Consider the following 13,248-nt stretch of genomic DNA (forward strand, 5'->3'; position numbering starts at 1 on the left):
CAACTGGGCTTAATAGACCCTTGGAGAACTAAATTCCCCTCCAACAAGGTTTACTCATTCTTCTCACATGGTCACCACACTTATTCACGGATAGATTTCTTTTTACTTGATAATGATCTAACTCACAATGTTCGCTCCTGTGACTATCACAGCATAGTTATCTCTGACCACGCCCCCACATCTGTAGAGGTTAATTTCTCTCGTGGTAGACCACCTTCCAAACCATGGACATTTAATACACATTTATTAGCTGAGCCGGATTTTAAAAGCTTTCTTGCTACACAAATTCAGGTCTTCTTTGACATAAATGACACATCAGATGTTAGTAGTGCCACACTTTGGGAGTCCTTTAAGGCGTGCCTCCGCGGACATATAATTTCGTTTGTCTCCCATTTCAAGAAGCAAGAACGTTCAAAATTGATAGAAATTTCAGATGCAATACGAGAACTGGATAGACAATACTCACAGAACCCCTCTCCAGCTCTATATACAAAATGGCTTCAACTTCAATTGCAGTACGATTTACTATCAACCGGTCAAGTCGAGAGACTCCTCCTGCGTACCAGACAGCGCTTTTTCAAACAGGGAGATAAGCCAGGAAAACTTCTTGCATACCAAGCACGTGCGGAAAGTACATCCCGGCTGATACCTAAAATACAGTCACACACTGGCGAGGTCACAACAGACCCTATAAAAGTTAGTAATGTCTTCTCTGAATACTACTCTAAATTATACTCATCCGAGTCATCACTGTTTGACTGGGACAACTTGAATCCTATAGATCTATTGACTCTTCCCCAGGTGGATGACTCTAGCGAGCTGGGCGCTCCCATAACAATTCTAGAAGTTAAGGATGCAATAAAGTCACTACAAAGCAGTAAGGCACCTGGGCCTGATGGCTATACCACTGAGTTCTATAAAACCTTTTCAAAAGTACTCGCCCCAATCTTAGTGAGGGTCTACAATGATGCCTTCTTAGTAGGCTGTTTGCCCTCTACTTTATCAGAGGCTTCAATTACACTGCTGCTCAAAAGGTCTAAGGACCCACTCCTCTGTGGCAGTTACAGGCCGATCTCTCTTCTTAATGTGGACTTAAAAATACTGGCCAAGGTTCTGCCGTGTTGTCTCCAAAAAGTCGTGCCGGCTCTGATTCACCCCGATCAGACAGGTTTCATCCACGGAAGACAATTCTTTTTTAACACTAGAAGGTTGTTTAATATACTCTTTTCCTCCGCCACCGACTCACCTGAAATAGTGCTCTCCTTAGACGTGGAAAAGGCGTTTGACAGGGTGGAGTGGGGGTACTTGTTTTACATACTTGAAAAATTTGGTCTAGGTGCCAATTTTATCTCTTGGATAAAAGTCCTGTACTCCTCCCCTGTAGCGTCGGTCTATATTAATGGCACTAGATCAAGCCAGTTCTCACTCTACCGCGGCACCCGCCAAGGTTGTCCATTATCCCCATTATTGTTCGCCTTGGCCGTGGAACCACTAGCCATTTGGTTCCATGGAGAGGACAGATTTAAGGGCATTACACGGTTTGGGGTGTCTCATAAACTGTCCTTATACGCTGACGATTTGCTGCTCTACGTTTCCGACCCACTGTCTTCCATTCCCGTAATCCTGAACATTCTGGAACAATTCAAAAAGCTTTCTGGATACAAACTTAACCTCCAGAAAAGTGAATATCTACCTATTAACCCTCCCGCGGAGAGACTCCCCCAGGCTCCATTTCCCTTTAGACGAGTCACCGAGGGATTCAAATACTTAGGAGTCTTCTTCACCAAATCTTTTAATGAGCTATTCGCAAAAAATGTCCAACCCCTGTTAGATCGTCTTAGGTCTGACCTGTCTAGGTGGTCCTCCCTCCCTCTATCACTTTCAGGACGCGCAAATCTGATTAAAATGACAGTTGCTCCTCGTTTTCTTTATGTGAGTCCACTATACCAACGCTAGACTAGCTAGGATTTATCCAGACAGAACAGACTCATGTAACAGATGTAAACAGTCTCCAGCTGATTACATACATATGTTCTGGTCATGTCCGCGGCTTGCTGAGTTCTGGACAAACATTTCTGATACATTAAGTACCGTCTCGGAGACAGTGATAGACCCTGTCCCTCTCAATGCCCTCCTTGGAATTGCCGAATCCCAACCTATGTTTCCTAAGGCCACAAACCAAGTTATTGCATTTACTACTTTACTTGCCCGAAGGCTCATACTTCTTAAATGGACCCACTCTTCCCCTCCCACTCACAATAGCTGGATTCAGCAGATACTACACTGCATCAAGCTTGAGAAAATTAGATACTCATTAAAGGGTTCTCTACAGACATTCCGTAAAACTTGGCAACCCCTCTTAGAACACATTGACACCTTAACTATCAATGAAGAAACTGACTGATCAGAGCTGACCCCCCCCCCCTCTTTTTTATTATTCATTATTCACTCTTTTCATGTTATCCTTATTTTATTCCTTTTAGTTTCCCATCTCTCTTCGTTTACCATGTTTTCTCTCAACTCTCTTTAGTTGGCCCCCCCTTTTTTCCTCCTCCTTCCCCTCTCCCTTGAAATGAATGTGTGTGTATGAATGTGACCCCAGGGGAACGGGCGGGATAGTGGGCGGGGGGGGGACTGGAGTGGAGGGTGGGAAGGGGGTTCATTGGATGGGTGGTGGGGAGGAGGGTTCATGGGATGGGTAGTGGGGAGGGGGGTTCATGGGATGGGTGGTGGGGTGGGGGGTTTCAAGAATTGGGTGGGCTTGCTTTGAGGGATGGGTTTTTGTATCACTAGCAGGACAATTATAACACTGTTGTCTTTATTGTTCCACCGCTAACACAATCATTCTTAATTCTACTGTATAACTGTATAAATGCATTTGCCTTCCTGTGTGAAAAACAATAAAATTATTTTGGAAAAAAAAATCCACTGTGGTGGCCACTGAGAAACAGGGAATAAGCCGAAAGAAGAAGTATCTGTGCTAATTCTACTGTTTTTTTCAATGTAAATGAAAAATTGGACCATTAAAGAACTGGTCAAAGCCAAAAAGGGTCGGTCAGTCTCTCTCTCTCTCTCTCTCTCTCTCTCTCTCTCTCTCTCTCTCTCTCTCTCTCTCTCTCTCTCTCTCTCTCTCTCCCTCTCTTAAATGATTAATGATAATCCAGCCAGATCATTCAAACAAGATAGTATTTCCTTGAATAGATTTAAAATGTCAGTGTTCTAAATGAATGGATGTTTTTGTCTCCAGCAGTGTTTTGCATCCTTTTTTTCTGTGGACCCACTTTTAAAAATGACAAACCATCACGACTCAATTCACAATAGGCCTTATCTATAAACTGTAAGAAGAGAGAATTTGTGCATAAATGAATGTTCCTGACCATTTTTTACTGTCATTTCCGCATCGCCTTATATTATCTGGAATAGGTAAACCAGCCATTTCCAAATGATATACGTTTGATAAGTCACAACTTCAATTTATCTACGTGTTACTGAAACATACATGTTAAATTCTTTATAAATGAGACCAAATAAATACATTTAGTTAACAGGCTAGCTCATTGTTTTTTCCTTCCTCTCATCAGTAAAACAACATACACATTTTAAATACTCTATAAATGAGACAAAATAAGTGCATTTAGGCGGGGTTAACAGGCTCTCGTTTTTATCCTCTCATCAGTAGAACAAACAGAAGGTACACCAGCCTTTCATATTACATTCAATGTTTTAAGTACCATTATCAGAACGATACGAATATTCAGTATCAGAAACACTTCTCGTTGAAAGTTTTCTGAAATGCACATGCCTATTAGTTATTTTCTGAAAAAAAAAAGGGGGGGCACAGTTGCCCAGTGGTTAGCACTGTTGCCTCACAGCAAGAAGGTCCTGGGTTCGAACCCCATGCCGTCCCAGGCCCTTTCTGTGTGGAGTTTGCATATTCTCCCGGTGTTTGCGTGGATTTTCTCCCACCATCAAAAAGACATGCATGTTAGGGTTAATACTCCTGTCTGTGCCCCTGAGCAAGGCAATGGAAAGAAGAACTGGAGTTGGTCCCCGGGTGCTGCAGCTGCCCACTGCTCCTATACAATAGGATGGGTTAAATGCAGAAGAACACATTCATTGTAAGAATATAATTTTTGGGCGACACGGTGGCACAGTGGTTCGCGCAGTCGCCTCACAGCAAGAAGGTCCTGGGTTCAAGCCCCGGGGTAGTCCAACCTTGGGTGTTGTCCCGGGTCATCCTCTGTGTGGGGTTTGCATGTTCTCCCCGTGTCTCCATGGGTTTCCTCTGGGGGCTCCTGTTTCCTTCCAAAGACATGTAGGTCAGGTGAATCGACCGTACTAAATTGTCCCCAAGTGTGAATGTGTGTGTGTGTGTGTGTGTGTGTGTGTGTGTGTGTGTGTGTGTGTGTGTGTGTGTGTGTGTGTGTGTGTGTGTGTGTGTGTGTGTGTGTGTGTGTGTGTGGGCCCTGTGATGGCCTGGCAGCCTGTCCAGGGTGTCTCCCCGCATGCCGCCCAATGACTGCTGGGATAAGCTCCAGCATCCCTGCGACCCTGAGAGCAGGATGAGTGGTTTGGTTTGATGTACGGATGGATATAATTTGTTGTAAGGTACAATGACAAAATAAAGTGGCTTTCTTCTTTCGTCTTCATTATCAGAACAAGTTGGCTTGTGTTTAAGTGCAGCTGTTATCAAACAGTCAATCAAGCAATATGAATGGTCAACAATCAATTCGTCAACCACATCAGGTCTATTCCATGTCAAATCTCATTAGGCCCTTTATGTGCTTTTTACTTATCCTGAATGCTATCTTCTTTTCACCCTTTTTCTCTCCAATTGTATCTGGCCAATTACCCCACTCTCCCGAGCCGTCCCGGTCACTGCTCCATCCCCTCTGCTGATCCGGGAGGGCACCTGACAGTGAGGAGTTTCACCAGGGGGACGCAGCGCGTGGGAGGTGAATACTTTGTTAGTAACAATAGTAGCTACATTTGCAGATAACCACACGACTATTTTCAGTTTATTTTTGTTTCTTTTGGATGCACACACTAGCTGGGCAACGTTGGTATTTAACAGGTGCAGTCTTTGCGGACGTCAGCCAGCTTGTGGACCGATAACAAATGTAAAACGTTAGTTGGCAGTTTATTAGATAGCTAAACTAGCACTATTCTGGTTAGTGTTCTAGCAAAGTATGTGGCTTTGGTTGACAGCATGTGAATTTGCAAAATGCGCAGTTGGTCACCGCATTTTGATGGCTGCTTAGCGGTTTTATCCTTGAAACAGGCTAGCGAAAGTGCTATGGTTTAGAAGTAAGGCTAACTAGACCGGTTAGCTACTGTGAGGTCGTTAGACTAACGCAGACTTGCTAGTTGGCTTGGTAGGTAATTGATTTAATGTAAAGACAGTCAAATGTGAGAATACTAGTATCGCAAATAACATCTAGAACAACTGCAGTGCAAACTAGGGATATTGCTGTGGTTGTTTTACGATGGCCATATCAGCTGATTAGCTGGCCTTTTTATTTAGATGTAGTTAGCTAGCTAGATTTTCTCAGGGTTTCCTGTATGGATGTCATTTTTGGTGTCTCAGTTTACTAGCTAATACAGCATGCTACCAATTTAACTGTGTAATATAACAATAATATGATGGGGATTGTTTATCCAATGTGTATAGAAGCAGATAAGGTTTTATTCTGTGCTTTAATTTAACATATGAATTCTCTCATGTTCTTTTTTAGAGAATGCAATGAGAGCTCCTCAGATTGACCGTGCAGTGGGCCTGTGTAAAAAGCTAGTGAGCAGTTTCTCCTACAGCTGGAGGCATAAAAAGGAGCTTACAGAGGCACAAAGGGAGGTGAAGCTTCCAGAGCATGCACTGAAGACGGAGTGCCCCACAAGGTGGGGATAGAGGCAGGCCATGATAGAAAGAGTCCTGGAGCAGTGGAGGGCCATTGCTCACGTCTTGTCCACTGATAGAAAGGCCCGACACCTCATCCCCACATGGCAGGACACTGACGTCCTGGAGGCCATCAACAAATACCTCCGCCCTCTGACTGAGTTTATTGATCTTTCCAGTGAGAAGTATGTCAGTGTTTCCTTTGTAAAGCTAGTCCTCCACCTTTTCAGCTCCTCTATCCTGAAAGTGGAGGATGATGATCCAAACCTAACATGCACCATCAAGACCAAAATACTGAGCTACCTGGATGAAAAATACAAGGACCCTCTGACACAAGAACTGCTTGACATGGCCTCTGTTCTTGATCCACGGTTCAAACTGAGATACGTCAGTGAGGACAATGTTGCAGCCAGACTTACTTCTGAGATGGCGAGGCCTATGCCTGTAGGCATGGTAGTAAGTAATTATTGTGATTACATACAGATACAGAATTTATTATAAATGAATGAAATGAAGTGGATTAAAATGTGCTATGAAATAAAGTGCTGTAATCTACTTTCTGGATGTGGATGTTAAATATGTTTCATTAGATTGAATTTGGTATTCATATTTTATTTACCATACTCTTTTCAAGGAGACTGATCCCCACGTTGAGACTGCTGAGGATGCTCCAACTTCAAAGAAAAAGAAGACCTTGGGGAGCTTCTTTAAAACCACTGAGGGAACCACACCAAGACCCTCTTCCCCCCAGGAACAACAAGCTATAGCCTCTGAGCTACAGTCTTACCTACAATTAGGCCACCTTGACAGTGAGGAGGACCCGCTGGACTGGTGGAGGGAACACCAGAGACTCTACCGACTCTCAAAACTGGCAAAAAAATATTTGTGCATTCCGGCCACAGGTTCCCCTTCCGAGAGTGTTTTTAGCACGGGGGGAAATGTGCTGACCTGCCTACGCTCATCGCTCAAGCGGGAAAATGTTGACAGGCTGGTGTTCCTTGCTAAAAGCCTATGAATACTGTTATTTAACCTTTTCCGCATAGGCCTGAATTGTTTTAATTTGGTTACATTACGTAATGGCATATTTATTTTTAGTTAGCCTATATTTTGAGCACAATTTTATTTATATTTTGCTTATTTAGCTTTTTTTAAAGTCCTATTTTGATGCAAATATTTGTACAATTGCAGGCAGTGCTGTTTATATTCTGTGCTCTGTTTAGAGCCTCTGTTATATGGGAAAGTGCAATAAAAATATTTTCCCCTAAAATCAGTGAATAACCGTGATAAATAATCGTGATCTCAATATTGATCAAAATAATCGTGATCATTTTGGCCATAATCGTGCAGCCCTACAAGAATCAGAGCCTCCTCCCCCAGTGACTCGTAGTTGCATAGAGCTAACCCTCTCATTCCCCGGGGAGAACTCCAACATGGTGGAGCTCAACCAGGGACTTGTGAGTATCCCCATACCTGCCCGGCGCCTGTCAACTTGGCCAACTCCGGAAAAGTAAACAGTTCAGCCCCTCTCCACGAATTTGGTACCAGATCCAAACTAGAAACTTGACTATATTACACCAATTTTTGCCTTCCTGCATTGGCTTCCTATCCATGTTAGATCAGACTACAAGGTGCTTCTGCTGACTTGTAAAATCCGACATGGGCTTGCCCCATCTTACCTGTCTGATCTCTTTAAACCACACATTCCATCTCGAGCTGTTCGCTCTCAAAATACAGGGTTCCTGTGTGTACCCAAAGTTAAAAAGAAGTCAGCTGGTGGCAGGGCCTTTTCCTGTTGGGCCCCGTTCTTGTGGAAACGCCTGCCTGCTGCCGTCAGACAATCAGTCTGTTGATTCCTTTAAATCCAAACTTAAAACTCATCCTTTTTGCCTTACCCTACATTTGGTTGCCTTTAAATTAAACTCCACAACCTGTACTGAATGGCAGATCGGTTTCTGTCTCAATGTATTTACCAAGCACTGCTCTGCCGACCAGATTATAGAGTATAGATTATTGACAATTGCAAACTGTTCTCTTCTCTCATGTCTTTTCTCTCTCTCTCTGAATGATGCCTTCTCCTTTACATTTTTCTGTATGTGAATGGTGTGATGTGAGTCTCCGGTAACACTTTCTATTAAGCTTGCACCTGTAAGGCCCAGAAGCATCTATGATGCCCTATAAGCATCTATTGCATCTATAATGCCCATACTTTCCTATAATGTGTATTACAATGACAAACAGCTATGGCTGAAGACTGTGAAATAGCACTGAAGTCTCATTATGCATCTCTACAAAACTTCAGCAAAACAAGTTGGCTATGATGCATTATGACATTTGACAGATAAACAGGCTAATGAGGAAATATCTATAATGCATAAATCCATTTTAAATTGATATAGTGTATCATAAAGAGGGTTATGAGCTGTTGAGGAGGCGTATACATGGTTATAATGAATCTTACAATGACTTATAGCTACACTTATAGGGCGTTATACATAAATGCTTATAGAGCATTATAGATGCAAGCTTCATAGAAAGTGTTACCGAATCTCCTTTGTGCGCATGTGTAGTCTTTCCTCCTGTCAGGTCTCCATGGTGATGGTGGTCGCATGGCTCAGGTCCTGGGCTGTTCCGGTGGCATCTGGGCACTGCTTGGCATCCTCCTCATCATATTCTTCATATTATCTCATAATTCCATTATAATTCTGTTATCCTCTTTCAATGCTGTATTCTGTAAATTGTTTTTATACCTCCTCTGTTGCTCTTCCTAATGTTTCCTCATATTTTTTCTCCCTGTTAAAGGTTTTTTTTTTAGGGAGCTGTTCCTTATCCGATATGAGGGTCTAAGGACAGAATGTTGTGTTGCTGTAAAGTTCACCGAGGAAATTTTGTAATTTGTGATATCATGTACATCAATTGAGTTTCGCTACTTTTCTGCTACAAAATAGTTTTAAAATGAAATTTGTAGGATTCGACTTAGAGACGAGAGAGACATTGGTTGTAAACAAACTCTTTACTTAGAACTTAGCAAAGTTAGGATACTCAGCCATCAGGCTACATCTGCGTTCCCTCCAGTTCGGCTCATACTTAACATTACTTCCTAGTCTCGCCTCGCGAGAGCCCCCCATCAAAGACTAACCAGAGAGCATGCGCATTAACACAAGTCCCAATACATTACACCCCTTTCCCCCAGTCAACAAAATCTGCCAAGTGGCGTGGAGGGTGCCGGTCTCTTGCCGGACGCTGCAGAGAGGTAGTGGGCACAAGAATGGACACAGGACCAGAGGGATCTTCAACAGACCTGCTGGTCTCTGGTCGTGGCGTTTCAGACGAGGTAGACTCGAGCGGCCCATCTTCAGGTGACTGCTCACCAGGAACAATGGATTCTCCAGCGACCACATCCGTGCGTGCAGTCGCTCTACCATGCAGCTGATCCACATGGCGTCGATGCATTTGCCCATCTGGAGTCTGCACTCTATATGAAACTGGGCCAGTAGGATCAGCTATCACGCCAGGGACCTATTTGTGTCCCCCAGTGTAGCTCCTCATGTACACAGTGTCCTGTGGCCTAAAACATCTGTTTGGGCCTTGCGGCTTTTCTGCACTCACCTCCTGCTTGAGGTGCATCTCATTTTCATAGTCAGGATGAAGGCGATCAAAGGCCGTGGTAAGACTCAGGTTCATGAGAAGCTCGGCAGGGCTCTTTCCTGTTGCTGAATTGGGGGTCACATGCTGTGAAAGCAGAAACCTAGCCAGGCGTGTCTGCCAGTCACCGATAGTGATCCTAGACAGGGCCTCCTTGGTTGTCTGGACCATACGTTCTGCTTGGCCATTTGAACGAGGATGGTAAGGGGCCGTAGTCACTGCTCTGATGCCATTCTGTCTGGCAAACTCTTTGAATTCTTCCGATGTGAAGGCTGCACCATTGTCAGAAACAATGACATCTGGCAACCCGTGAGTTGCAAAGAGGAGCCTCAGTGTGCTGATCACTGCAGAGGACGACATTGAACTCACCGTGGCAACCTCTAACCACTTAGAGTGTGAGTCCACAATTATGAGAAATGTCTTCCCCTGGAATGGACCAGCAAAGTCAATGTGTAGCCGGGACCATTTCTTAGTTGTCCACTCCCACAGGATGCAGCTGTGCTGTTAGTGGTGCATGACGAGTTCTCTGGCAGGTTTCACAGGATTTTACTGTCTGCTCTATTGCTAAATCCATACCTGGCCACCAGGCATAACTCCTCCCCAGGCCCTTCATATGAACAATGCCTGGGTGTGCATCATGCAGCATGGCCAGTACCTCCTCCCTCGCCAGGATGGGAATAACTACACGACTCCCCCATAATAGGCAGTCCTTGTGTGCGGACAGTTCATGGCGCCGGGTGAGAAACGGCTTGAAACGGCTGTCAAGTGTATCCACTGGCCAGCCATGCAGGACCCAGTGCAGCACCCGGGACAGAACTGGATCCTTCCGAGTAAGGGCGGCAATGTGTTTTGCATTCAGTGGGGCTTCAGGCGCCATTTCCAGTAACAGCACCTCCATGGGCGGAGGGGTCTCACGCATACCAGCGGGCAGTGGTAGGCGACTGAGGGCATCAGCATTTGCTAGCTGTTTGCCAGGGTGGTAGCACAATTCGTAATCGTAGGCCCCAAGAAGAACACTCCAGCGTAGCATGCATGGGGACAGGACAGGTGGCATGGGCTTAGAGTGGTGTAGCAGGCCCAAAAGAGGTTTGTGGTCAGTAAAAAACCACAAAGTGGCGACCAGCAAGGTACTGGTGAAATTTTTTGACTGCAAAAATGACCGCCAAGGCCTCCTTATCTATTTGGGCATAATTTCTTTCAGTGGAGGATAGTATCCTCGAGGCAAAGACGATGGGAGTTTCCCGGCCATCGGACTCCATATGGAAGAGCAGCGCGCCCAAGCCATAAGGCGAAGCATCACAAACAATGGCTAATTGTTTTGTTCGTCATAGTGTGTGAGCACGCCATCAGCCTGAAGCAGTAGTTTTGCAGCAGTGTAAGCTTTTTCATGTGCATCAGTCCACTGCCAGGGTGCAGACTGATCCAGGAGGCGGTGCAGCGGTTCTAAGATGGTAGCCTTGTTTGGAAAAAAGCAGCTGTAAAAATTGAGTAGGCCTAGGAATGACTGAAGCTCCATTTTGTTCCAGGGTGAAGGCGCCTTCTGAATAGCCTCAACTTTCTCCATAGTCGGCCGCACGCCATCCTTGTCCACACGAAAACCTAAAATTTCAACTTGGTCAGCAGCAAACACACTCTTCTCCTTCTGTAGCCGCAATCCTGCTTCTGCGAATCATTCCAGCACTGCACAAAGACGGTCATTGTGCTGGTCAACAGTCTTTCCCGCTACTAAGACAACATCCAGGTACAGTTGCACGCCTGGTATACCGGCGAGGAGTGTATCCATGAAACGCTGAAATATGGACACAGCTGTCGATACTCCAAACTGCCCGCGATGGGTGTTTATAGTGAGAAGCTCTGCAGCCTCGTCGTCCAGCACCAGCTGCTGTTAAGCTTGTTTGAGGTCCAATTTACTGAAAAGCACCCCCCTGCCAGTCTGGAAAACAGTTCAGCCACCGTAGGAATGGGGTATACATCAGGTTTCACAACTGTATTCACAGTGCAGCAATAGTCACCGCAAATTCCTAAGCTGCCATCCTTTTTAACTACTGGTACGATGGGTATGGCCCACCTTGAGTGTCTCACGGGTTCAAAAATACCCTGAGCTACTAGCTTGTCAAGCTCCTCATCTAGCTTCGGCTGAAGGGCAAAGGGCACCGAACGTGCTTTAAAAAACTTGGGTGATGCTGTCGTATCAATATCAATAGCAATTGGAGGGGTTCGTGAAGCCCCGAGGTCCTGGAAGACCTCTGCATATTCCGTTAATATGGACTCCACGGATTGTAAGCATACTTGGCGCACCCCCATTACAGAAATGCCCAGTGCCTCAAACCAGTCCCTGCCCAGTAGACTTGCCCCCTGACCTCGAACAATAATCAGTGGTAAGGTCTTGTGATTGCCTTGATACTGCACATCCACAAAAATCTTCCCATTAACTTGTAGTTCTGCTTGTGACCATTGTCTAAGCACACTACTGTCCTTGTGCAGTAAAGGCGGCTGGTCAGGCCACAAGGTGTTGTAACTGCCCTCACTGATCAAGAAGCATGCGGCTCCAGAGTCCACTCCATTACATGTGTTTTGTTACTCAGGATCCCAGTGGCTTGATATGGCTTTTTTTACGTGAGCATACAGCTGCCTGCCCATGGTGTAAATGTCATATTCCTCTTCTTGTTGCCTAACAGTGTGTGTGTTGTTCGGCTTGAGGAACTGTGTCAGAAGAATCTGCTGATGCGACATCCCTGCTCTTTTTAAAACAAACACGAGAAATGTGCCCCCTTTTTTGCAATAGTGGCATACAGCAGAGGTAAATTTGCAATGTTGTTGGTTGTGTGTGCCTCCACAACGAAAACATGGCTTTGCACCACCTTCTGCTACTGTTTGTTTCACCTTCAAAACGGTTTGACTTTGTGCAGTCTGATGAACTTCAGCTGACTGTGGTGGTCCCAGCTGGTTTGGTTGTAGTATTCGCGCATTTGACGTGGCTGTTTCCGCTGCAAGGGCTTTCTCCTCTGCTGCTTTGAATGTGAGTTCCTTTTCAGGCAACAGGCGGCGCTGCAGCGCTTCATCTAGCATCCCACAGACAATTCTGTCATGCAGCATGGCTTCCAGTTGGTCACCAACAGCGCAATGCACTGAGAGTTTACGGAGTTCAGCAATGTAGCTGGAGATTCCTTGGCCTTGCTTTTGTTTGCAATTGTGAAACTGAAAACACTGAACAATTTGTGACGGAGGAGGACTGCAGTGGCGCTTCAAGGCCGATACTAAGTTTTCATAGGTGACGGCTGTAGGAAGGACGGAAGCGACCACCGAACGTAGTGTAGAATACGTTGCAGCACCACAGACGCTAAGCAAAATAGCGCGTTTCTTCTCCTCTCCATCTACTCCATTTGCCAGGAAAAAACATTCCAGTCTCTCAATATACTCCTCAATGGCAGTGTCGCAGCCTTCATCAAACTCTTCGATGCGACCCAGCGTGGTCATGGTTATGTCGTTAGGCTACTCACAGATTCCTCAAAGCTGTAGTAGAATATCGGAGGTTGCTGATTTCCATCAATAAACTGTTCAGAACTGTTGGAGTTCGGATCCGCTTCGTCGCCAGTGTAGGATTCGACTTAGAGACGAGAGAGACATTGGTTGTAAACAAACTCTTTACTTAGAACTTGGCAAAGTTAGGATACTCAGCCATCAGGCTACATCTGCGTTCCCTCCAGTTCGGC

At 45.2% G+C, this 13,248-nt stretch overlaps 1 pseudogene; it reads right to left on the reverse strand.

Annotated features, from left to right (window-relative positions):
- Positions 1-8,305: 8,305 nt before the first annotated feature.
- On the reverse strand, positions 8,306-13,012 carry LOC130118559 (uncharacterized protein K02A2.6-like; annotated as a pseudogene).
- Positions 13,013-13,248: the final 236 nt, after the last annotated feature.

The sequence above is a fragment of the Lampris incognitus genome, chromosome 9 (assembly GCF_029633865.1).
Source record: "Lampris incognitus isolate fLamInc1 chromosome 9, fLamInc1.hap2, whole genome shotgun sequence".
NCBI classification, from domain to species: domain Eukaryota; kingdom Metazoa; phylum Chordata; class Actinopteri; order Lampriformes; family Lampridae; genus Lampris; species Lampris incognitus.